The sequence below is a fragment of the Symphalangus syndactylus genome, chromosome 9 (assembly GCF_028878055.3).
Source record: "Symphalangus syndactylus isolate Jambi chromosome 9, NHGRI_mSymSyn1-v2.1_pri, whole genome shotgun sequence".
NCBI classification, from domain to species: Eukaryota; Metazoa; Chordata; class Mammalia; order Primates; family Hylobatidae; genus Symphalangus; species Symphalangus syndactylus.
Genome location: NC_072431.2, coordinates 100756804 through 100780744, shown reverse-complemented (window position 1 = coordinate 100780744; position 23941 = coordinate 100756804). Strand labels below are relative to the sequence as shown.

Genomic DNA, 23941 nt, shown 5'->3' with positions numbered 1-23941 from the left:
TCATTGGCAGGACTTAATTTGCATCCAGAACCTTACCTGCAGGAAAGTATCAAAACATAGTTTGTTTATGTGTTGTAAAGCTTTCCAATTTCTGCCATACTGGAAGGTGCACTAAAATGAAGAGGCAATGAATACTGAGTATCAGCTGATAATATCAAGGTGAAGAAATTCATCGGTAGGCACTCTAGTGAGTTAGTTGATATGAGTTCACAACAATTTGGAACATTACATTGAGAAGGAGAAGAACACCTTGAGTTGTGAGACTAGAGGAAAAGAATACCCTAACAGGTTGCCAATGAGAGAGAATATAAGGTGAGGTACCCATGTTAGAGAGCATTTGGCAGAATTTTAAAATGTGAAAGCAGGGCCAGGCACAGTGGCTCACACCTACAATCCCAGCACTTTGGGAGGTCAAGGTGGGAGGATTGCTTGAGGCCAGGACAGTGAAACCCTGTCTCTACAAACAATAAAATAAAATAAAAACTAGTTGGGTGTAGTGCTGTACGTCTGTAGTCCCAGCTACTTGGTAGGCTGAGGTGAAAGGATCGCTCAAGCCCAGGATTTTGAGGCTACAGTGAGCTGTGATCCCACCAGTGCACTCCAGCCTGGGCAACAGAGTGAGACCTCACCTCAAAAAAAAAAAAAAAAAAAGAATAAGATAAGATGATATGTACTATCATTGAAGCATTGAAGGATCTTTAGGACATACTGTAGAATTTAAAAGTTAGTTTTAGTATATATGATATGATGTTATTTACAACCCAAAAAAGGAGAACAACCCACAAAACAATTAACCAAGTTCTAGGGACACGTAATTCAGTTACTAGAGTGATTATGAGGCAACCCCGTGTGAATAATTTTTTTTCTTAATTAGTTTACTCATTTATTTCTTAGTAAATCATTGAGAGTAATATTGTCTTAGGAAAGTAGAAATGGTCTAAAAATTACATGTTAGGGATAGGGTACCAGAATGACACATGTCAATTCCACTTATATTTTATTGGTCAAAGCAAGGCATGTGACTAAGCTTTGGGACTGGAACTATAATATTCTTGTAGGGATGGATTCCGTAGTGAAAGGTACAGAATATTTTTAACAAATAGAACAATTACCACAGCAATAAAGTGGTGGAAAAGGCAAATATAGAACTGATGTTACAGAGCTTACAAGCTAGCAGAAAATGCAAACATTAGCCAAATAATAGCCCAGTTGTGACAAATGCTTCAAAGGAGTAAGAGAAAATGATAAGAAAACATAAAATAGGTAAGTCATCATCGTCTAGGTGGCTTAAAAGACCCTGTTTTCACTACCACTAAGAAATATTTGAGAGTTAACAAAAATTAACTAGGCGAGAGAGAGGGTTACCTCCTGGTCAAATGCTTCGAATAACTTGATGTCATTCAAACCTCTTGGATGTGTTAATTTGACCAAGATTAGCAGAATTCACACACTTCTATTTTGCAGATTGTCTGCAGCTAAATAACAACATAATCTTCTCAGAGGTTCACTGTTCCACAATTCCTTATTAATATGTTTTCCTCATTTGACAAGTCAGGTCTAACTTTACAATTACATTATTGCATTGACAATTGTACTGGTTTTGAGGAGTCCTAAATGACAACTTGTATTTGGACTGGAATCTACTTTCCTACAAATGGCAACATGTGGGTCTTCTTATTTACACTACCTATATGTTTGTACAGCATGTGTAATATATATTGTATTTTTTTTTTTTTTGAGACGGAGTCTTGCTCTGTCACCAGGCTGGAGTGCAGTGGTGTGATCTCGGCTCACTGCCTCCCGGGTTCAAGCGATTCTCCTGCTTCAGCCTCCTGAGTAGCTGGGACTACAGGTGCCCACTGTGCCCAGCTAATTTTTGTATTTTTAGTAGAGATGGGGTTTCACCATGTTGGCCAGGGTGGTCTTGATCTCCTGACCCTGTGACCCACCAGCCTCAGACTCCCAAAGTGCTGGGATTGCAGGTGTGAGCTGCCGTGTGAATAATTTACAAAGGAAATGCTCAGCACCGATTCCTAGGCTCTCGCACACCTCAAATAGACCTGGGATATGAAAAGATCAGAGTGGGCCTGGTGCAGTGCGCCTGTAATCCCAGCACTTTGGGAGGCAGAGACAGGCGGATCACCTGAGGTCAGGAGTTCAAGGCCATCCTGGGCAACATAGTGAAACCCCGTCTCTACTAAAATTTAAAAAATTAGCTGGGCATGGTGGCAGGCGCCTGTAATCCCAGCTACTCATGAGGCTGAGACAGGAGAATCGCTTGAACCTGGGAGGCGGAGGTTGCAGTGAACCGAGATCACATCATTGCACTCCAGCCTGGGCAACGAGATCAAAATTCCATCTCAAAACAAAAACAAACCAAAAAAAAACCCCAAAAAACAAAAAACAAACAAACAAACAAAAAAAAGAAAGAAAGAAAAGGTCAGAGAGATGAGAGGGGAGACTTCCAGGGGAAGGAAAATTTCTGTTATTCACACTCAAGTGTAAAGAGAGTCAAAACCAGGTATATAAAAGGGGGGTTTTCCTAGCTCATGCCCAGGAAATCTAAACAGAGGAAAGGGGCCAACTAAGTGTTTTCTATGGGAGCCAGAAAGTGCTACTGTGCTGAGCAAAGCCACTTCTTTCTGCGTGGGCGAAGTCAGGGATGGGTGAGAGTTTCCCTTGGGCTGGGATAGGCATGTGGGAGAGAGAGGCGCTCAAGTCCTGCCCAAGTGGACCCAGCGGCAAAGGCGAGGGACCCCAATTGCAGGAGTATGTGTTGCTTGGGGTCCTGGGAGTCACAGTTGGAGCTGGCATCCCTGGGGACCAAATAACACAGCGTGAAGCCGAAGAGACATCCCCAGAGCCGGGAAGATCTGGATGGAGTGTATTCGTTTCTTAGGGCAACTGTAAGAAAGTACCACAAACTGGGTGGTTTAAAACAACAGAAACTTGTCTCACAGTTCTACAGACTCAAAGTTCAAAATCAAAGTGTCAGCAGAGCCATGCTCTCTAGGGAATTTAAAGTCTCTAGGGAATAATCTTTCCTTGCTTCTAACTCCTTTGGTTGCCAACCTTGGCATTCCTTGGCTTACACAAGCCCTTCCTTTGTCTTCACATGGCCTTATTTCACCTGTGTCTCCTCTGTGTTTTCAAATTTCTCTCCTTGTAAGGATACCAGTCATCGGATTTAGGGCCCATTGTAATCCAGTATGACCTCATTTGAGTGCAGTGGCACCATCTCGGCTCACGGCAACCTCCGCCTCTCAGGTTCAAAGGATTCTCTTGCCTCAGCCTCCTGAGTAGCCGGGATTACAGGCTCGCACCATCATGCCGGGCTAATTTTTGAATTTTTAGTAGAGATGGGGTTTCACCATGTTGGTCTGACTGGTTTCAAACTCCTTACCTCAAATGATCTGCCCAACTCGGCCTCCCAAAGTGATGAGATTACAGGTGTGAGCCACCACACTCAGTCTGAACTCATCTTAATTTGATTACATCTGCAAAGACCTCTTCTCTAAATAAAGGCACATTCACAGGTACTGGGGCTAGGAGTTCAACATGTCTTCTGGGGCTGCGTGCAGTGGCTCACGCCTATAATCCCAGCATTTTGAGAGGCCAAGGCGGGTGGATCACCTGAGGTCAGGAGTTCGAGACCAGCCTGGCCAACATGGTGAACCCTGTCTCTGCTAAAAATACAAAAAAGTATCCAGGCATGGTGGTGGGTGCCTGTAATTCCAGCTACTCCGGAGGCTGGGGCAGAAGAATCTCTTGAACCTGGGAGCCAGAGGTTGCAGTGAGCTGAGATCATGCTACTGCACTCCAGCCTGGGTAACAGAGCAAGACTCTGTCAAAAAAAAAAAAAAAAAAAAAAGGCTTTTGGGAGAACAGAATTGATCCATAACACAAGCAAAGTGACCAAACCCAGCTATAAAACCAGCCAGGGTCAGAACCCAAGGCCACCCAGTAGATGAGAGCTGTCTAATGGTCTAATGCCCTCATGTCTCCTCCGCCCTCTGGCCTTGGCATTGGGAAGCAATGCTCAGCAAGGGAGAGGCGGTGGGGATGGGCAAGGAGCAGGACAGATGGTCACACCTGTCTCCCCAAAAGCAGACAGCCAAGAACTGCACTCTGTAGCGGGAAAAAGATGTTCTATCTTTAAATAAGCACTAAATTGTTAATTAATATCTTGGGCTGAGCATTCTAAAAAAACTTCTTATTTTGGAAACGTTTAGGCATACAAAAATAGAGGAAATAGAATACCGAGTTCCCTATGTACCCATTGCCCAGCTGCAACAATTATCAGCTCATGGCCAATCATTTTTTTTAATCTACACCCTCACCCACTCCTCCCTCTCATAGGCTTCTTTTCATGTAAATCTCAGATATATAATCTGGAGAGATTCCATTCAGTTATTTCAACATGTCTCTGAAAGAGAAAAACTGTTTTAAAAATAAAACAACAACAGACACCGACGCCTACCCGAGGCCTCAGGTAGGGAGGAGGGAGAGGAGCAGAAAAAAATAACTATTGGGTACTAGGCTTAGTACCTGGGTGATAAAACAGTCTGTACAACAAACCCCCATAACACGAGTTTACCTGTATAACAAACCTGCACATGTACCAATGAACCTAAAATAAAAGTTTAAAAAATAAAAATTAAAAAAAAACAATTATAGCCTCAAAATTAAAAACAATCCCTTAATATCAAATATCTACTGAATGTTCAAATATTCCTGTTTGATGTGTAAAACTTTTCATATGTTTTCTTTGTTCACCTGAAAATCCAAAAAGATCTCTTTACACATTGCAATTAGTAATTTCTTGTAAGTCTCTTTTAACCTGCAGGTTTCTCTCTCCTCCTCATCTTTTTTTCTCACAATTTTTTCTAAAGAAATTGAGTGTTGCCAGGCGCCGTGGCTCACGCCTGTAATCCCAGCACTTTGGGAGGCCGAGGTGGGTGGATCACGAGGTCAGGAGATCAAGACCATCCTGGCTAACACGGTGAAATCCCATCTTTACTAAAAATGCAAAAAATTAGCCGGGCGTGGTGGTGGGCGCCTGTAGTCCCAGCTACTCGGGAGGCTGAGGCAGGAGAATGGAATGAATCCGTGAGGCGGAGCTTGCAGTGAGCCGAGATCGCGCCACTGCACTCCAGCCACAGCTACAGAGCGAGACTCCGTCTCAAAAAAAAAAAAAAAAAAAAAGAAACTGAGTGTTTGTCCTATAGCGTGTCCTACTGTGGCTATTGCTTAGTGCACTCCATGCTGTTCTTCTGTCCTTTCCCCTGTATTTTCTATAAATTGGGTGTTAAATCCGGAGCAGTGATTCTCAAAGGTAGCCCACTACAATTATCTGGGGAGCTCTTAAAAACCCTGAAGCCGGCCAGGCGCGGTGGCTCACACCTGTAATCCCAGCACTTCCGGAGGCCGAGGCAGGCGGATCACCTGAGGTCAGGAGTTCCAGACAAGCCTGGCCAACATGGTGAAACCCCGACTCTACTAAAAACACAAAAATTAGCCAGGTGTGTTGGCGGGTGCCTGTGGTCCCAGCTACTCAGGAGGCTGAGGCAGGAGAATCACTTGAACCCGGGAGGCAGAGGTTGCAGTGAGCTGGGATCACATCTCTGCACTCCAGCCTGGGCAACAGAGTAAGACTGGGTCTCAAAAAAATAAAATAAATAAATAAATAAATAAATAAATAAATAAAAATCCCTGAAGCCCAGGCAAATCCAAGAGTAATTATACCAGAGACTCAGGAGGGGGGTGGCGGGAACTGAGACACAGGAATTTTTTAAACTACCACAGATGATCCCAGTATGCAACCAACACTGAAAACCACTGATCTATAGTTTTGATCGTATTTAGGCTCAGGTTTTTCCCCTCTGCTATAGGACGGTTTGTTGTGTACCTTACATTGGATATTCAGAATTTCCAAATGGACCCTCTGTCTTACAAAGAAGAAAATGTGGAAGTGTCCATCACCTATGACTGACCAGAGAGCCTCCAGAAAGGCCCTATTCTTCATCTAGTGGCGAGAGATGATCACCCCCCACCACAAGTTCTGAAGAGACAATGGGAAGAAAAATAAAGCGTGTTTAATCATGTCACAAATTGTCCTTCATCAATGAGCCAGTAACACATAAGTGGATAGAAAAATATCTAGAAGGGTCGGCACAAAATTAATATCATGACTACCTCTGGGAAGTGACTGTGTTTGGTGTGACAGCAGTCGTGTTTGTGCGTGTGTCCATGAGGGGTTTTAGCCTTACCTCTGGCTTGAAAGCTTTAGATTGAGAATAAAATCATGTATTAATTGTATAAGTCAGTGAAAAGAAAGAACAAATGATGGCTTTTTAACACAAAATTTCATATTTTTTATTTTAAAAGTATTTAAAAAGTACTCTTTTAGAAAATTTGAAAAATAGGAGAAGAAAAAAAAGTCATCACCCATAAATTCCCCCCTCAAAGATAACCATTGTTGTGGAATTGGAGTTTATTATGTTAAGTGAAATAAGCCAAGCACAGAAAGAAAAGCTTTGCATGTTCTCACTTTTGTGTGGGAGCTAAAAATTAAAACAATTGAACTCACAGGGGCAGAGAGTAGAATGGTGGTTACCACAGGCTGGGAAGGGTAGTTGGGTACTGGGGGGAAGTGGACATGGTTGATGGGTACAAAAAATAGTGCCAGGTGTGGTGGCTCACACCTGTAATCCCAGCACTTTGGGAGGCTGAGGCAGGTGGGTCACTAGAAGCCAGGAGTTCAAGACCAGCCTGGCCAAAGTGGTGAAACCCCTGTCTCTACTAACAATACAAAAAGCAGCCGGGCATGCTGGCATGTGCCTGTCATCCCAGCCACTTGGGATACTAAGGCAGGAGAATCGCTTGAGCCCGGGAGACGGAGGTTGCAGTGAGCTGAGATCAGGCCACTGCACTCCAGCCTGGGTGACAGGGTGAGGCTGTCTCAAAAAAAAAAAAAGTTAGAAATAATGAATAAGAGCTAACATTTGATAGCACAACAAGGTGACTATAGTTAAAAATAATTTAATTTTACATTTTAAAATAAAACAGTATAATTGAATTGTTTGTAAGACAAAGGATGTTTTAGGTGATGAATGTCCTATTTACCTTGACATGATTATTACACATCACATGTCTGTATGAAAATATCTCATGTAACCCATAAATATATTCATCCGTTATGTATCCACAAAAAATAAAAAGAAAAACTTACAGCTGAAAATAAAACAAAAAAGCCAAAGATAACCATTGTCAGTATTTGGTCTATTTATCTCCAGTCTTAATGTTTTGTATTTTTAAACTTAGGGACAAAACTCCTACCCTTGATTTTTTAAACTTCCTCTCTCTGGCCTGGTCGCAGCCACTAGATACCCATATATTAATATTTGTCCTCTGTCCAGGGCTGGGCGCAGTGGCTCACGTCTGTAATCCCAGCACTTTGGGAGGCCGAGGTGGTGAGATCACCTGAGGTCAGGAGTTCAAGACCAGCCTGGCAAACATGGTGAAAACCCATCTCTACTAAAAATGCAAAAATATCAGCTGTGTGTTGTGGCAGGTGCCTGTAATCCCAGCTACTCGGGAGGCTGAGGCAGGAGAATGACTTGAACCGAGGAGGCAAAGGTTGCAGGGAGCTGAGATCACGCCATTGCACTACAGCCTGAGCAACAAGAGAGAAACTGTGTCTCGAAAGAAAGAAAGAAAGAAAGAAAGAAAGAAAGAAAGAAAGAAAGAAAGAAAGAAAGAAAGAAAGAAAGAAAGAAAACTTCAATAATATTCTATAATACTTATTTTATTACTATATTGTAATAATCGACATTTATCCTTTATCAGTTGCAATTCTCACAAAAGCTTGATGATGTGAATTCTTTTATCATTCCCATTTTACAGATGAGGAAACAGGTTTGGAGAAGATAAATACCTTGCCCAAAAATGTAGCATGTCCAGTCCTCTTTTCCCAGCTAGAGGCTGGGATGAAGCTGGCCAAGGGAGTGTGTTCTCCCTGAAGTTGCAAGTATTTCAGAATCAGGAGCCCTGCAGAGTCTTGAGTTAAAGAGTGAGCCAACAGTGATGTTTCAGAGAAGAGCAAGAGCTCAGAAGCTGATCCTGGAATCCACACAACAGAATCTGTCAACTACAGAGATGAAAGCAATCAACTACAGAGATGAAAGCAAGGATGATGCATGGAGGGAGGGAAGTTTCCAGGCTAACACCTGGGGCAGTAGTGTCATTCCTGTCTGTGTTTAGTATGCCCAGAGGGGCCAGGTGTGGGTGGGCAGTCTAGAGCTGGAACCAACCCAGTTCCATGCACTGCTTAGTACAGAATGCCAAGTAAAGGCTTCCCTTATTTCTTTGAAACGGTGCTGCCAAGTAATTGTCATAGAACATTTATGGTCTGTCCTTCCGCCCCTCCCTTCCTGCTTTCCCCTGGAATAGCAAGCAGAGCTGGTTGTAAAGGTCAGCACCTTTTCCTGGGTGCTCTGGAGTAAATAAAGCCATTTCCTCCTGCCCACAATGATGAGCTATTCCTGGTGGGGTAATATTGACCTCTGACCTATGGATTTGTGCACCTAGAAAAGGATTTACTTTATTTAGTGAAGAGTTTGGAAGAGATGCTTTCTGTGTACTGTATAAGTATCCAATGTCTGTTTCTTAGTTATGTTTGCTTTACAGTTACCATGGAAAGAATAAAACCAAATGGAAAAATGTAGCAACATGGCTGTCTACAAAACAGAAATCTTTAAGATATTTTAAGAGGCAAAGATGCTACTTATTTTTTGTAGACAGCAGCCAGAAGGCAAAGACCCTTTTAGGATGTTTTCCTTGGTATGGCCAGACAGAAGAGCTACTTTGAAGAAGTGGCAGCAGAGGGCACTCTTCCTACAGGTTAGTTTCTATCCTCACTTCTCCAAGGAAAACACTTGTTAAAATGCCTGCGTATATATATGTTAACAAATTTATGGCCCTTTAAAAAATAGATGACAGATTAGATAGATGATAGATAGATAAATAGAAGATAGATGATATATAGATATGATGATAGATGATAGTTGACATAGATAATTGATAGATGATAATTAGATTATTGATATATGGGTAGATACATAGATGATAGTTGATATAATCGATGATAGATGGTTGACAGATGGCTATATAGATATTTGATACAGAAAATTGATAGATGATAGGTAATTAGATGATTGATAGAGGGATAGATATATAGATGACAGTTGATATAAATAATTGATAGATAATAGATGATTGATAGATGGATAGACATATTGATGATAGTTGATATAGATAGGTAATTGATAGATGATAGATAGAGAGGTGATTGATAGATATATAGACGATATGTTGTAATGGAGGGAATTATAGAGAAACGCGACACTCTGAGGAGTGTCCTTTTATTGCCGGTGACTAAGAGATGGCTAGAGCTCAAAATTCTCTCAGCCCCGAAGAAGGGGATAGATTTCTTTTTATACCCTGGTCTAAATAGGGGACGGGGAGCCTAACTGAAGCAATTTTTACAGAAGCAGAACAGGCAAAAAGTTAAAAAAAATTAATGGTTACAGAGATAGTTACAGAAAACTACACAGTTCCAGGTGCAGGGGCTTAAACTATCACAAAGAGATAAATGCAGGGGCTTGGGTACCATCCACCGAGCACGTCCCCAGGAGCTGCTGGTACAGCTTGCCTCAATATCTTATCAGTAAGTGCATTCCTGGATGTGCTTGGAGTCAGCTTGCACTAGTCATTTCCTTAAGGGAGGGGGATAAGGGGGCTGCAAGTGAAGAAGCTAAAATGGAGTCTGTCCGGCTCTCTCAGCTAAGAGAGAGTCACTCAGGTTAAAACAGAGTAGGGTATCACATTCCCCACTCATGTTTTGGGTAATCAAATCATTGATTCTTCAGTCATAACAAGGGAGTTATATTGGGTTTTAAGATACGTAAGTTTGACGAAGCTATGCGCTGCTTTATAAAGTTAAGAAACCAATTTAATATACAAGGCCCAAAGACTAAACCTAACAAGAGGAGGAGAAGGGGTCCTGCCAATCCAGTGATTAGAGTAGTTAGCCATGGATTCCACTTAAACATGTTTTGGTACCAGGGGGTGTTATTTTCTGATTCCTGTTAGCGTCTATCTAGATTTTCTCGAACTTTTTGGAGAATATCCTTTATGACCCCAGACTGATAGGCACAGAAACAACAACTCTCTCCTAGAGCTGCGCAAAACCCTCCTTGAGAGAAATAGCAGATCTAGGCCTCGGCGGTTTTGAAGCACTACTTCAGCTAGAGACTCTACCTGGGTATGTAGCATATTTATGGCTGACTGGAGATTGCTTAAATCAGCATCTACTTGCTGAGACAGGGACATTAGTCCAGTTTCTCCCTGAACCAGGGCAGCCGTGCTAATGGCTGCTGATCCAGCTATGCTAAGGCTGGCCAGAAGAGGTACGAAGAGTGAGGCAGCTCTGCAAAACCTGGAATGTAATTCAGGGGGAGCAATGAGAAGTCGCCTTTCTGTCCTGCTGTACACGTAAACTTGGGGCAGTACATGAACTAACACGCACAGGAGAGGTCCAGGTTCAGTCCCATTGATGCAACGAGTGAGGCCTGAAGTGTAGGCCAGCCAGGTATTGTTGGGTGCCTGGTAGGAGACTGAGGTGTTTAAGGAAGTAAGTAGAGACTGATTACAGGTAGCCTGAAAGGGAGAAGCAGTAAGTTATACCTGGTGCTAATTCGACAGGAGGCGTTCCCTGACACGTCTCCTAGCGTAAGGGCATGGAGGCACGTACGACAAGAAAGAGAGTCAATTTTAATCATGGCTTCTACTCCTAATCCAACATAATGTGGGGGTTTGGCCTTTAGGCACAACAACAATCCTGGGCTAATTTAGTCTGGGTGAGATTAAGGAGGTGATGCACCCCATCCAGAACAGACATCAGGCTGGGTTGGAGATGTTGTCGTTGTAACTGAGATCTGGGAACAAGGAGTGGCAGCGGGATAGTTAAATCGACCCTGTCTGGGTGTCTTTGGAACATAGGGTCACCTAAATCAGTTAAAGGTCCGATTGGCTTAGGAGGGCTCCATGGGACCAGGACCTTTTTTTGAATGGTGAACATAGTTCCAACATCAAATCCTGAGATACAAAGTCTTAATCCCCATGACATGCCATAATACCATTGAGCTGAACCAGGGTTACGGACATTTATAGTAAGAGGGTTACAATTTCCCATAGTTTACGGTCTAGGACGGGAAGTGCGAGTTATTGAGAGGGTTGAGGACCAGGTTGATCCTCCAGGGAAAGTGGCTAGGGTTACACATGACCAATGAGGGCAGAAAAACTGGTAAGAATCTCAACAGCTAGAGTCAGGGTGATTTCCAGGACAGAGGTAAAAGTCAACACTCTGGAGTCCTTTTTCTGCACCTGTAGAGCTCCCACATCCAGTCCGGCTTCCTGTGTGTCCGCATCCTGCAGCAAGGTCGACATTTCCTGCTCCCATGACCGGCAGGTTGCATGGTTCTTCGTGGGTACAGACATGCTCTGGGAACAAAGCACATAAATCGACTGCAAGAGAGACTTCCTTTGAGGTTCCTGCCTTCCAAGTAGTTTTTGCAAACACACGTCCTGTCGTGAAAGAAGTGAGGAGAAAAGAGTAGGATGGAGCAGAAGGCATAATACGCAGAAACAAACAAAAGAGGTAAATAAAAAGAATTAATTTGATGGCTTCACTCGACTTAGGCACAGTTTTAAAGGGCCTGGCCCAGGCTTGGGGACCCAAGTTTCCTGCTGGGCTCTGTTGGCCTTTTTGATGCGAGAGTGATGAATCCAAGCAGGAATGCCGTCCACCTTTAGAGCCGTCAGCGTGGTGAGGATGACAGTACGAGGTCCTTTCCAGGCAGGAGTGAGTCCTTCTTTCTGGAACTTTTTAACATACACCAGGTCACCTGGCTGGAAAAAGTGGCAGGGCTCACTCTGGTCAGGAGCTGGATTAGAGTGTGCTCCCCAGACAAGTGGCTGGATGATGACTCATACCTGTTGGAGAGACTGCAAGCACTGTAACAAATTAGCTTGTGAGATTTCTGCTAAATGGGTATCCCTTAGCTTAGGCAGGATAGGCAGAGCCCTTCCACACATGATTTCAGAAGGTGAAAACCCAGCACGGTAAGGGGTGCATCTTACTCTAAGAAGGGCTAAAGGAAGGAGCTTTACCTAATTCTCACCGGTCTCTAGGATTAACTTAGTAAGAGTACTTTTTAGGGTGCAGTTCATGCATTCTACCTGTCCAGAGCTCTGGGGTTGACAGGCACAATGGAGTTTCCATTGAATGTTTAATGCCTTGCTAACCAACTGAGCTATGGACGAGGTGAAGGCTGGTCCATTATCAGACCCTATGGCAACAGGCAGCCCATGTCGAGGGATGATTTCATTGAGGAAAAGCCTAACTGCCGTGCTGGCAGTTTCATTTTTGGTGGCAGTTTCAATTTTGGTGGCAAATGCCTTAGTCCATCCGGAGAAGGTGTCTACTAGCCCTAGGAAGGATTTATACCCTGCCCGCTGCGGTTTCATTTCTGTAAAGTCAACTTCCCACCTTTCTCCTGGCAAGCCTCCCCGGAGGCGGTGGCCTGGGCTGGGCTTGGGACCTCGTTTGGCGTTTACCTGAGCACAAGCCGTACACTGGAGAGCTGCTTGGTTAGTTAAGTCCTGAAGGTGGGGGATCTTGAAATGGCTCCTTAGAAGCTGGGCCAGTTTTACTCCTCCCAAATGGGTGGTAGAATGCAGACGACTGATTAAAGTTTTCCTGAGGGCTTGGGGCATGAAGATTCTGGAATCAGGAAGAATCCGCCAATCTTACGGATTTTTACGGGCCTGAAGATCCAAAGCTTGTTTTTCTTCCTCTGGGGAGTATTCTGGGTGATCTGGTAAGTCAGGTTGTGGAAAGGACACCACAGGCAGCAGGGTCAAAGGCGTGACCAGGAGCCGAGCTGCCTCTCCAGCTGCAGAGTCTGTTCTTTGGTTACCAAGGGCAATGGCTGAGTCTTCTCTTTGATGGCCCTTGCAGTGAATTACAGCCACCTGCTGAAGAAGCCAAACAGCTTCAAGCAGGGCCAAAATTTCTTCTTCGTTTTTAACAGTCTTTCCTGCTGAGGTGAGTAGCCCTCGCTCTTGATGGATGGCTCCGTGTACATGTACAGTAGCAAAAGCATACCTGCTGTCAGTGTAGATGTCAATACGTTTGTCCTTACCCCATCGGAGAGCCTGAGTGAGGGCGACCAATTCAGCCTTCTGTGCCAAGGTACCTGCCGGCAGTGCCTGGGCCCACAGAATATCTGTCTCCATAGTAATGGCTGCACCAGCCTTTTGTACTCCATGTTCAAGGAAGCTGCTACTGTCTGTAAACAAGGTGGCATCCGCCTCCTTTAGAGGCACATCTTAGAGATCAGGTCAGCCAGTTTCAGTAGTCTCTAATAGTTCTTGGCAGTCATGGACAGGTGTGGTAAGGTCTGGATCAGGGAGCAAGGTAGCTGGATTTAAACACCTTGTGAGAGAGGAAGTTAAACAAGGCTGATCTAACAGTAAACTCTGATACTGCAGGATGCGAGCATTCAACATCCATTTGCCAGAAGCACTTTGTAGCAAAGTCTCTACGGCATGAGGAGCCGTAAGGGTTAAATTCTGGCCCAGAGTAAGTTTATCAGCCTCCTGGACCAGGCTTGCTGTTGCCGCTACGGCTCACAGACAACTTGGCCACCCAGAGGCCACAGGGTCCAGTCTCTTACACATATAGGCCACTGGGCATCGCCATGGTCCCAAAGTCTGAGTAAGTACCCCTTTAGCAAATCCCTGGCTCTCATGCACAAAAAGGTGAAATGGTTTTGAGATATTTGGGAGGGCAAGAGCAGGGGCCTCAGTTAATGCCATCTTTAGATTTTGAAAAGCCTGCTCATCTTTGTCAGTCCAAACTAGCAGGCCATTTCCTCCAATAGCGGAATACAGGGGCTTGGCAGTTTCTGCAAACCCCAATATCCATAAATGACAGTATCCCACGGCCCCCAGGAATTCACATACCTGTCTCTTGGTGGTGGGAGTGCGGATCCACAGGATGGTTTCCTTTTGAGCACTAGTGAGTGCCCTTTTTCCTTTGTTTATCTCGTGCCCTAAGTAGGAAACTCTGGGAAGACAAAGCTGGGCCTTCTTGGCTGAGACCCGATACCCAAGTTCCTGAAGGAGGTAAAGTAGGTCCCTAGTGTGTTGCAGGCAGCTGTCAGTAGTTTCAGTAGCCAATAACAGGTCGTCCATGTACTGGAGGAGACTGCAGTTAGGGTGACTGGCTCGGAATGGTATAAGATCTTGTTGGAGGGTTTCCCCAAAAAGGGTGGGGGAATTTTTAAAACCCTGGGGCAACTGAGTCCAGGTTAATTTGGTGGTGTCTCCGGAGCCAGGATCTGTCCATTCAAAAGCAAAGATAGGTTGGCTTTTGGGGGCCGGAGGAATAGCAAAGAAAGCATCCTTTAAGTCAAGGACAGTGTATACTGTATGTTCTGGTGGAAGCAGACTGAGTAAAGTATAAGGGTTAGGGACAGTTGGATGGACGGTGACTGTCTGCTTGTTAACTTCCCGCAAGTCCTGTACTGGCTGGTAATCATTTGTTCCAGGTTTCTGGACTGGCAAAAATGGAGTATTCCAGGTGGATTGACATGGTGTGAATATAACAGCTTGTAATACTCAATGAATATGGGGATTGATTCCCTCTCTAGCCCGCTGACTCATAAGATATTGTTTTACCTGGACTGGCAGGGCGGTGGCCAGGAGTTCTACAACTACTGGCAGATGGTGCTTTGCCAGTCCTGGGCAGTTTGACTCGGCTCAGACGAGAGGAAAGAGGGTCTGTAAATCCAGTAGGAGAGGATTAATTTTATTCTCCAGCGGTTGTGAGGGTGAAACTAAGAGATACTCCTCCAACAGAGGGGTGGTTAGCAGGAGCTGGGCGGTAGGGGGTGTTGGGTCCCCTAACGTGAGGTGGGCTTGTTGGGCCGAGAAGGAGATGGATGCCTGCAGCTTATGAAGCAGGTCTCGTCTGAGGAGGGGGAAGCGGCACTCTGGGACCACGAGAAACGAGTGGGTTACTCTTTTCTGTCCCAAACTCACCTCTCATGAGTGGGTGACAGGATATTCCTGAATAGCCTCGCCGCTCCCCTTGCGGGGACTTAGGCTCTTCTTGGCATTGGCAGGCCGGTATAAACCCCTGGCTTGGATTGAGCTATGCCCCATGCTGCCTTAAGCCTTATGAGGTCCCCACGGAACCGCAGGTGAGGACCCACTCGAACTCAGTAGCTTACAACGTGGAGCTACCAAGTGGAAATTCAAGCGCAAGCCCTTGAACTCCACATTCACTCACTCACTCACACAGAGTTTATTACAATTTTTACATATATATATATATATACACACATATATATATACACATATATATATACACACACATATATATATACATACACATATATATATACACACACATATATATATATATATACACATATACATATATATATATATATATATATACACTCGTTCTAAAGCAGAGGTCTCCTAGAGACCTGAACAAGGAGAATATATATATACATATACACACACATATATATATGCTTCTCTGTTAAGTCTCTCTATATATGTGTATATATATACACATATATGCGTGTATGTATATATATACATATATATACATATAGAGAGAGAGAGACTTAAGAGAGAAGAGACTTAACAGAGAAGCATGACAGAAACCAGGACTCTGTCCTCCAGCATCCTGGAATATGGACAGAGTCTGAGGAAGGACCCTCGTCAGGGCCATTTCCCTCCCAGAGAGACAGAGTCAGATCTGACTTATCTCCCTGGGACCAGAGATTGAGGACTCAGGAGTTGAAATTGGCCGGGCACACCGGCAGTCAATCCGTTCCCCTCCACCTATAGACGGTGGCCTATAGGGCCCTGGAACGCCGGCAAGGGGTGTCTCCCCTATAAACCCACCATCTGTCCAGGGGAGCCAAGGGCGAGTCCGGTCTTCACCCAGTGGCAGATCTCACTGGGGCCTCCAAATGTTGTAACCAAGCAAGTTATAGAGAAACGCGACACTCTGAGACTAATTCAGGAGTCCTTCCATTGCCGGTGACGAAGAGATGGCTAGAGCTCAAAATTCTCTCAGCCCCGAAGAAGGGGATAGACTTCTTTTTATAACCTGGTCTAAATAGGGGAGGGGGAGCCTAGCTGAAGCAATTTTTACAGAAGCAGAACAGGCAAAAAGTTAAAAAAAATTAATGGTTACAGAGATAGTTACAGAAAACGACACAGTTCCAGGTGCAGGGGCTTAAACTATCACAAAGAGATAAATGCAGGGGCTTGGGTACCATCCATCGAGCATGTCCCCAGGAGCTGCTGGTACAGCTTGCCTCAATATCTTATCAGTAAGTGCATTCCTGGATGTGCTTGGAGTCAGCTTGCACTAGTTATTCCCTTAAGGGAGAGGGATAAGGGGACTGCAAGTGAAGAAGCTAAAATGGAGTCTGTCCGGCTCTCTCAGCTAAGAAAGAGTCACTCAGGTTAAAACAGGGTAGGGTATCCCAGACAGACAGTTGATAAGATAGATAATTGACGATAGATTACTTTTATGGCTCCTCCCATGTCCATTACAACTGAAACCGTGTGTGATTATATTTCCTTGAATCATTACCACTTTTTTCTTCCCAAGCACGTTAACTTATTTCACCATAGAAACATTCAATATTTTCTCAGAAACGCAGGGCTTTTGGGTACTGCCCCTCCCACTGTCTAGTTTTTGTGCTTTCTTTTGGGGTCCTCTCTTGAGGCCACAACCATTTTTGGAGCATGCCCAGGAGAGGAGGTGGTGGATCTAATTCCTCCTGGAATGGCTTTGGTGATGCTCTTTGCTGTGGACCAACTACGATCTGCTCCAACACCCCTTCCTCCTTTCTTTTTTCTTTGCCTCCCCTCCTCTCCCACATCCTATTCCTCCCAGTCTTTCTTCACTCCTCTGTACGCCCATCATTCTCCTTCACCTCCAAGGTCACGGGCATCACCATGTAAGCCTCCCATCCCAGAAAACCAGCCTCCAAGATGACCCCATGATCCCCACCTCCTTCTATGTACATCCTTGTGTAGGACCCTCCTGCACTGTGCAAGGCTGAGCTGTGTTAGCACTGGGATATATGGGAATGACAAGGCGGCATGTGACTTCCAAAGTTAAGGTCACTTTGCTCTCTCGGATCACTAAGCCAGCTGTCATGTTGTGAGGAGGCTCAAGTTGTCCTATGGTGGGTCCTGTGACAAGGAACTGAGCTCTCCTGCTGACAGCCAGCAGTGCCTTCCCAACCATTAGAGTGAGTCACCTTAGAAGCAAATTCTCCAGCTCCAGTGCATCCTTTAGATAACTGCCACTCTGGTCACCATCTTATCTACAACCTCATGAGAAACCTCAGCCAGAACCACCCAGCTAAGTTGCTTCTGAATTCCTGAGCCACAGAAACTGGGAGATAATGTTTACTGTTTAAGACTCTAAATTTGGAGTAATTTGCTATTCAGCCGATAGAAAGTGACACTCATTTCTTCGTGCCCGACACTGCTGTCTCTGTGGTTTCACCACCCTGTGGTTAAAGCTCTCCAAGGGCTCATCATTAATTTCAGGATAAAATCCAAATCCCTTAACATAGCATAGGTCTTTACAAACTGCCTCCTGCGTGCCTCTCAGCCCCATCCGGCCCACTCTGCCTTTCCTCCTTTCATCACTCCAGCTACTCTGAAACACACTGCACCTTCCTAAATGTGGACAGATAAAATTGCGAGACTTTTCATAGGATGCCCAGTGAAATTTGAATTTCAGATAAACAACGAATAATTTGTGTGGTTATACAATATTTGGGACATACTTATACTAAAAATATTGCATGACACATACTTATTCTTAAAAGTTGTTCATTATTCTATCTGAAATTCACATTTAATAGGGCATCCTGTACTTTCCGTTGCTAAATCTGGCAACCCTACAGATGCGAGCTACTCACTTTCAGCTCCTGCTCAGCCCCCAGCTGGATCACCACAGCTCCCCCTAACTCCCCTGCCCTACAAGACTCAGCCCAGACATCAGTGCCCCTAGAAAGCCTAGGCTAACTTCTCTGCACCATACACACCCAGGATGGGTCAGATGTGCCTGCAGCAGGCTCCCGCCCACCTGTCACACCTCTCTCACACCACACACTTTGCAAGTATTTGTTTACCTGTCTCCAGTACTAGACTCTGAGCTTCTTGAGGTCAGGCACTGTCTTACTCACCACGACGTGGCTTCAGTGCCAAAAACATAGTATATTCACAGTTCACAATTACTGAAGATTTACTCTAAGCTAGTCGCTGTTCTAAGATGTTCTGCATATATCAACTCATTGAATTTTCATATCAAGCCAAAGGAGGTACTATTAATATCCCACTTTTACTGGGGAGGAATCTGAGACAGAAATAGGTTTTGCGACTTCTCCAGTGTCATCTGAAAATGGCAAGGAAGTTGGGGTTCAAAGCCAGGAGTCTGACTCCAGAGCCCACCCTCTAACAAGCTAGACACATTGCCTCTTTATAGTGTACGATAAGTGCTTGCCAAATGCATGTAACAACTGACTATCCAGCTAAGTTTCTCCAAACTAGACAACTGCCTTTAAGCAGGGACCCTGCTGCCTGTGCCCCTCCCAGCTCTCTCTCCAGTCACCACTACAGAGCACAATGCATGGTGCCTTCTTCACAAGCAAATACCTTCTCCCTTCTTCAAATCCTGACTACAGACGCAGCGTAGCACCATATACCACACCTCCCTAAAAAAAGAATGGTTATAGGCAGGGCGTGGCGGCTCACACTTGTAATCCCAGCACTTTCGGAGGCCGAGGTGGGCGGATCACCTGAGGTCAGGAGTTTGAGACCAGCCTGGGCAACACGGCGAAACACCGTCTCTACTAAAAATACAAAAAATCATACGGGCATGGTGGCATGTGCCTGTAATCCTAGCTACTCAGGAGCCTGAGGCAGGAGAATCCCTTGAATCTGGGAGGCGGAGGTTGCAGTGAGCCGAGATCGCGCCCCTGCACCCCAGCTTGGGTGTCAGAGATCCCATCTCAAAAAAAAAAAAAAAAAAAAAAAAAAAAAAAGTGGTTACAGCATGTGCCTTAGAAATATAAGCCAAGAGAGCACTGTGGTTAATACTGTGAGTTCTAGAGTAAAATTCCCTGGGCTTATATCCCAACTCTACTGCTTATTAGCTGTATGGTTTTGGATGACGCCCTGAGACTTAGATTCTTCATCGGAGAAATGGAAACGCAGCATCTGGAACATAGCATGTACTCAGTAAATGTCAGCTGTCACCACTGTCATTGCCAATCCACTCAGCCCACAGGCAGGTATGTGTGGGCCTGGCAAAAGAAGTTAAGAGGAGGCTGTAGGCCCTGGGGAGCACGTGGAGAGGTTGCATTGAGCTGCGTGTTGGGGAGGCTGCACTCCCAGCGAAGCGCGTGAAGGGCGAGCGGTGATGGGTTCTGCGCCAGTGGGGCTGGGAGGGTGTGGGGGGCTGTACGTGGAGCTGTGCGCAAGGTGGGGGCTGCACATGCGGGCTTGGGGACTGCAGGCGCTGGGGAGGGTGTGGGGGGCTGCCTGTGGGGCTGCCCTCACCAAAGGCTGCACGCTCGGGGAAGCGTGGAGGCGGGGGTGCTGTCTGCACTGGGGAGCACGTGGGGGGACATGCAGGGACTGCCCGCATGAACGGCTTCAACAGCATGCCCCCCACCCCACAGTCGCCAAGAGGACCGGGAGGTCCGCATCCCGGTCCGCATAGGCGGTGGGTACAAGTCGTTCAGGCTGCGAGGCGAGTCAGGCCTTTCCAGACCTCCCCGGACTGGGCTGGGCTGCGCCGGAAATTGACTGGAACAGGGGCTATAAGAAAATAGGCAAACGAGGAATAAGCTCAAAAGCGGAGGCTCAAGAGCCATTTCAAGCTGGACTACGCCAGAAATTGACCGGAACAGGCACTACGAGAAAACAGTCGGGCAAACGAGGAGTCAGCTCAAAAGCGGAGTCTCAGCCGTTTCAATCTTCCCAACCCAGCCAGTCGAAGCGGTGGCGCAGGGCCTCCCAAGCCTGGGAGCGAGAGATGGAGGAGGAGGTGGAAGAGTTGGGGCTGCCTCTGCAGCTTTCGACCCTAGGCGGAGGGAACCTGCCAGGGGGAGCGCGGAGCTCCGCAGTCTCAGATGGCTAAATAGCTGGACGTGATCGCCAAAACCCTTCTTGGCCGCTTCTAGTTGATCCATAATTTCCTGGCGCAGCTCCGGGAAAAGGTGCACCAACTGCAGACGAGTCAGTTCTCCAGCAGGACCACTCTCGGCATTGGTGAGGAAAAGGTCAGGAGAGCCCTAGGAGGGAGCCGCATGCCGCTTTTCTTGAGTCTTGAAGGAGATCAGTTTAACAAGCAAGGGTTTGTGGGTGCCTAGTAGCAAATAATAGCAAGGTCCCAGCTCTGGAAAAGCGTGGCAAGAATCGCCAAGCCCCATTAGTTCTTGTTTTAAAACATTTTCAGGGTTTTCTTACAGTAGTCACCCCTATGTCACAATAAGGAAATGTTATCTGAATCAGGGCAGCCAATTATCGTACTTGGTAAAAATGATTAGCTGGCTCTTGGGGAACAGACATTATGTTTCTCAGCACCTGAAAGCAGAATAAAATGGAGTAAAAAAAATTAGTTGAGAACATTTATAATGGAAATAGGGCCAAAGTAGATATATATTGTCCGACTGACTTCCGTCTTGCTGTGGAGCTTCAGTGCCTACAATTGGGAGATTTCCTTATTTATGCACCTGAAGGGTTTTTCTTCCCCCCATTCCCTTTCCCTCATTCGCTTCATTTTCTGTAGCATAAGAGGGAGCTTAAATGTTGTTGCTGTTGGTGTAGAATCAGTTTTGAGCCTGGCCCTAAGTCAGACTGGCTGCTGATATAAACTGTCATAGATAAATGTCTCTTAATGTCAATTATTATAATTTTCTCACTGTAAGTTGACTGTTGATGTCAAAGTAGAATGTGTCCCCACACTTGAAGTGTTAACAGTACTTGAGGAATGATGGAGGTTCAGACTTGGATTTTATCAGATATCTAATTATGCCAGTGAACACATCCCACATCCGGAATCAACGTGGTCCTGGAAACCAAGCCGTACTGCCATCCCCAACACAAGCTCCAGTGCACCAAGGTCTCGTGCGTTGAAGGAACCCTAGGGTTGGGTGAAATAATGCGTGACTATCATGAGTGTTATGGGAGTTCAGAAGTGTGAACAAGTGCTTTAGGATGGGAAATGGGAAATAAGATCAGGGAAGACTTTTAGGAAAAGGTGAGATTCGAATTGTGACAAAAGGCTTATATTTGGATATGTGAAGCTGAGATCAATAAGTGTCAGAGGCTGATAGAACAGCATGATCAAAGTCATAGGAGGCAGAAAACATGAAAGCCAAGTAGGGTGAAATGAAGGGCACGAGAAAGAAGTAGTAGGAAATAAGTTGAGAAGGATGATCGAGACCAGCCTTGGAGAGTCTAACTCAAGGTTAGGTGTAAGGCATTTGAACTTCATCTGTAGGAAGGCGTTAATTCTTTTCTTTAAAAAAAATTTTTTTAATGAGATGAAATCACATAAAATTAATCCTTTTAAAGTGAAGAGTTTAGTGGCATATAGTACCTTCCCAATATTGACACCAAATGATTTTTAAATAGAGTGACATGATCAGAAGTGAGCTTCAGAGATTAACTTGGCAGCAGTGTGTGAGAGAGACTGAGAAAGGGAGCAGAAAGAATAATTGGAAAACTAGCACTCGAATCCAGGCAATAATAGTCTTCACGAGGGTAGCCACAGCAGACATGGAGAGGAGAGGACAGGTGAGAGCTGATGGAGACATTTGACAGGACTGGATGGGTGGCCTGGTAGAAGAGGAGCCTGGGAAGGGAGAAAGTTCAGGAATGAAGGTTTTGGATTTGGGAGTTATCTCTCTAGACATGAGCACCGAAACTTTAAGAATGAGTGAAACTGCCAAGAGAGAAAAGTCGGCAAAGGACAGATACTTGGGGAAAACTTTTGGTTTTAAGAGATGAGAGGAAAAGGAAACACCACATAAAATCTGAGTAGTCACAGAAATAGAACTGGGAAAGTTGGTGTGATGAAAGATGAGAGGGGAAGAGATCTAAGAATCTAACCAAATGCTACAGAAAGACGCAAAAGAATTGTGATAACTAAAAGGTTGTTGGTCATTTAAAAAAAAAAAAGAAAACTTACGGGAACTTAGTAGAAAGCAGTTGGCCAAAGATCTTGTCATTGAACCAAGGGAGAGAGAGACATGGGGAGGATATTGGTTTGAAGGGCTGTCAGATCGCAGAGAGTATTTTAAGGTCTAGGAGTTTTAAAGGCGGAGGGGAAGGATCAAGGGAAGAGGATGAGATTAAGATTCCAAGAGAGGAAATAATTAGTGGAGTAAGTCTTGGAATATTTGGGAGGGGTAGAATTAAAGGCACAAATTTGAGAAGCTAACTGTGGAAAACAGGAGAGAGAATTCCTTTTCTGAGATGGCAGGGGGTAGAAAAGCAAGGATTACTATGTGGAGAAATGTTACAGTGGAGATAAAAGAAGTTAGGAGTGCTGGTGTCTAATGGTCTTTGTTTCAGTGAAGTATGAGGCTGGGTCACCTTCAGAGGTGAGATTGATAGGATGCCGGGGTCCAGGGGACATGCTTCTGTCACAGCTTGGAAAGGGCATGTGATAAGCCCTTCAAGCATTTAGAATACTGGCATCATTACACCATATCATTTTTTTTTTTCAGATGTGGTATGTGGGTTAAGGGAGGGAGAGACACAAAGATTCTGAGCATCTTTGGAAAGCTGGATGAATTTGGAAGTATATTTGACCTTTTCCTTATATATCATCTGAAGCGTTTTTGCCAGTGTATATAGTTGTTAGGAGAATTAGAAATAGGATACAAATATAGTTGAATAGGATAGTCTCTGTATATTTTAAAATTAATGAAGCCTAATAAACAGTTAATGAGCATCTTTACAACCTTTTAAATTTTTCAACCTTTTAAAAATTATAGCAACCGTGCTTGCAGACAGTCCAAAAAACACACCATGGGCCATACTTTGCCTATCCTGGTATAAAACAAGTAAATCTTCTGAGAAGTATTTAAGATAAGCCCAGGACAGTAATATAGGAAAAGATCTGGATAAGCATGGTTGAGAATTTCAACATTGCAATTTTTTAATTTTTAAAAATTTAATTTCTTCAATAATTATTGAATTAATTTGCATTTATTTTGTTAGCCAAGTGGAGTAATTTTTGAATTAACAGGCTATTATTGCTGGTTTATAAGACGACTTGCCAAGTATATTTGGGATAACCATAAGAAATACCATTATAAGATCTCAGAAGGGAGGTAGGACTTCTGGAATAGCCAAGGAAATGCACTCCTCCATGACGACAGTGAAAATACTTGGAAACTTATCAAAATCATTTTCTTTAAAACTCTGGAAATTAACCGAAGGTTTACAACAATCTAAAGGACATCAGTTCAAGAAAAGCTGCTGAACTTCTATAAGAACAGCAAAGTTTGTGGTGCTTTAACTTGTTCTATTCCCCATTCTTCTCTCCCCAGCTCCATGGTATCCTTGAAAACAAGCAATTCCCCAACCAAACAGGGGCACAAGCTGCATTTGCAGCTCCTGTAAAAGCTCCATACCCAGAGCAGTGTCTCCTAGCTCCCTGGTGGAGTCTTATATATACATGGGACGCTGGCACAGGTGCCTCCAGATTAGTCTCCTAGGCCATCTAGTAGCTCCTAGGTCTGGGCAC

General features: G+C 44.7%; 1 pseudogene; it reads left to right on the top strand.

Annotated features, from left to right (window-relative positions):
• The first annotated feature begins 19823 nt into the window (after positions 1–19823).
• LOC129490744 (probable C-mannosyltransferase DPY19L2) overlaps positions 19824–23941 on the top strand; it is a 53324-nt pseudogene continuing 49206 nt past the window's right edge.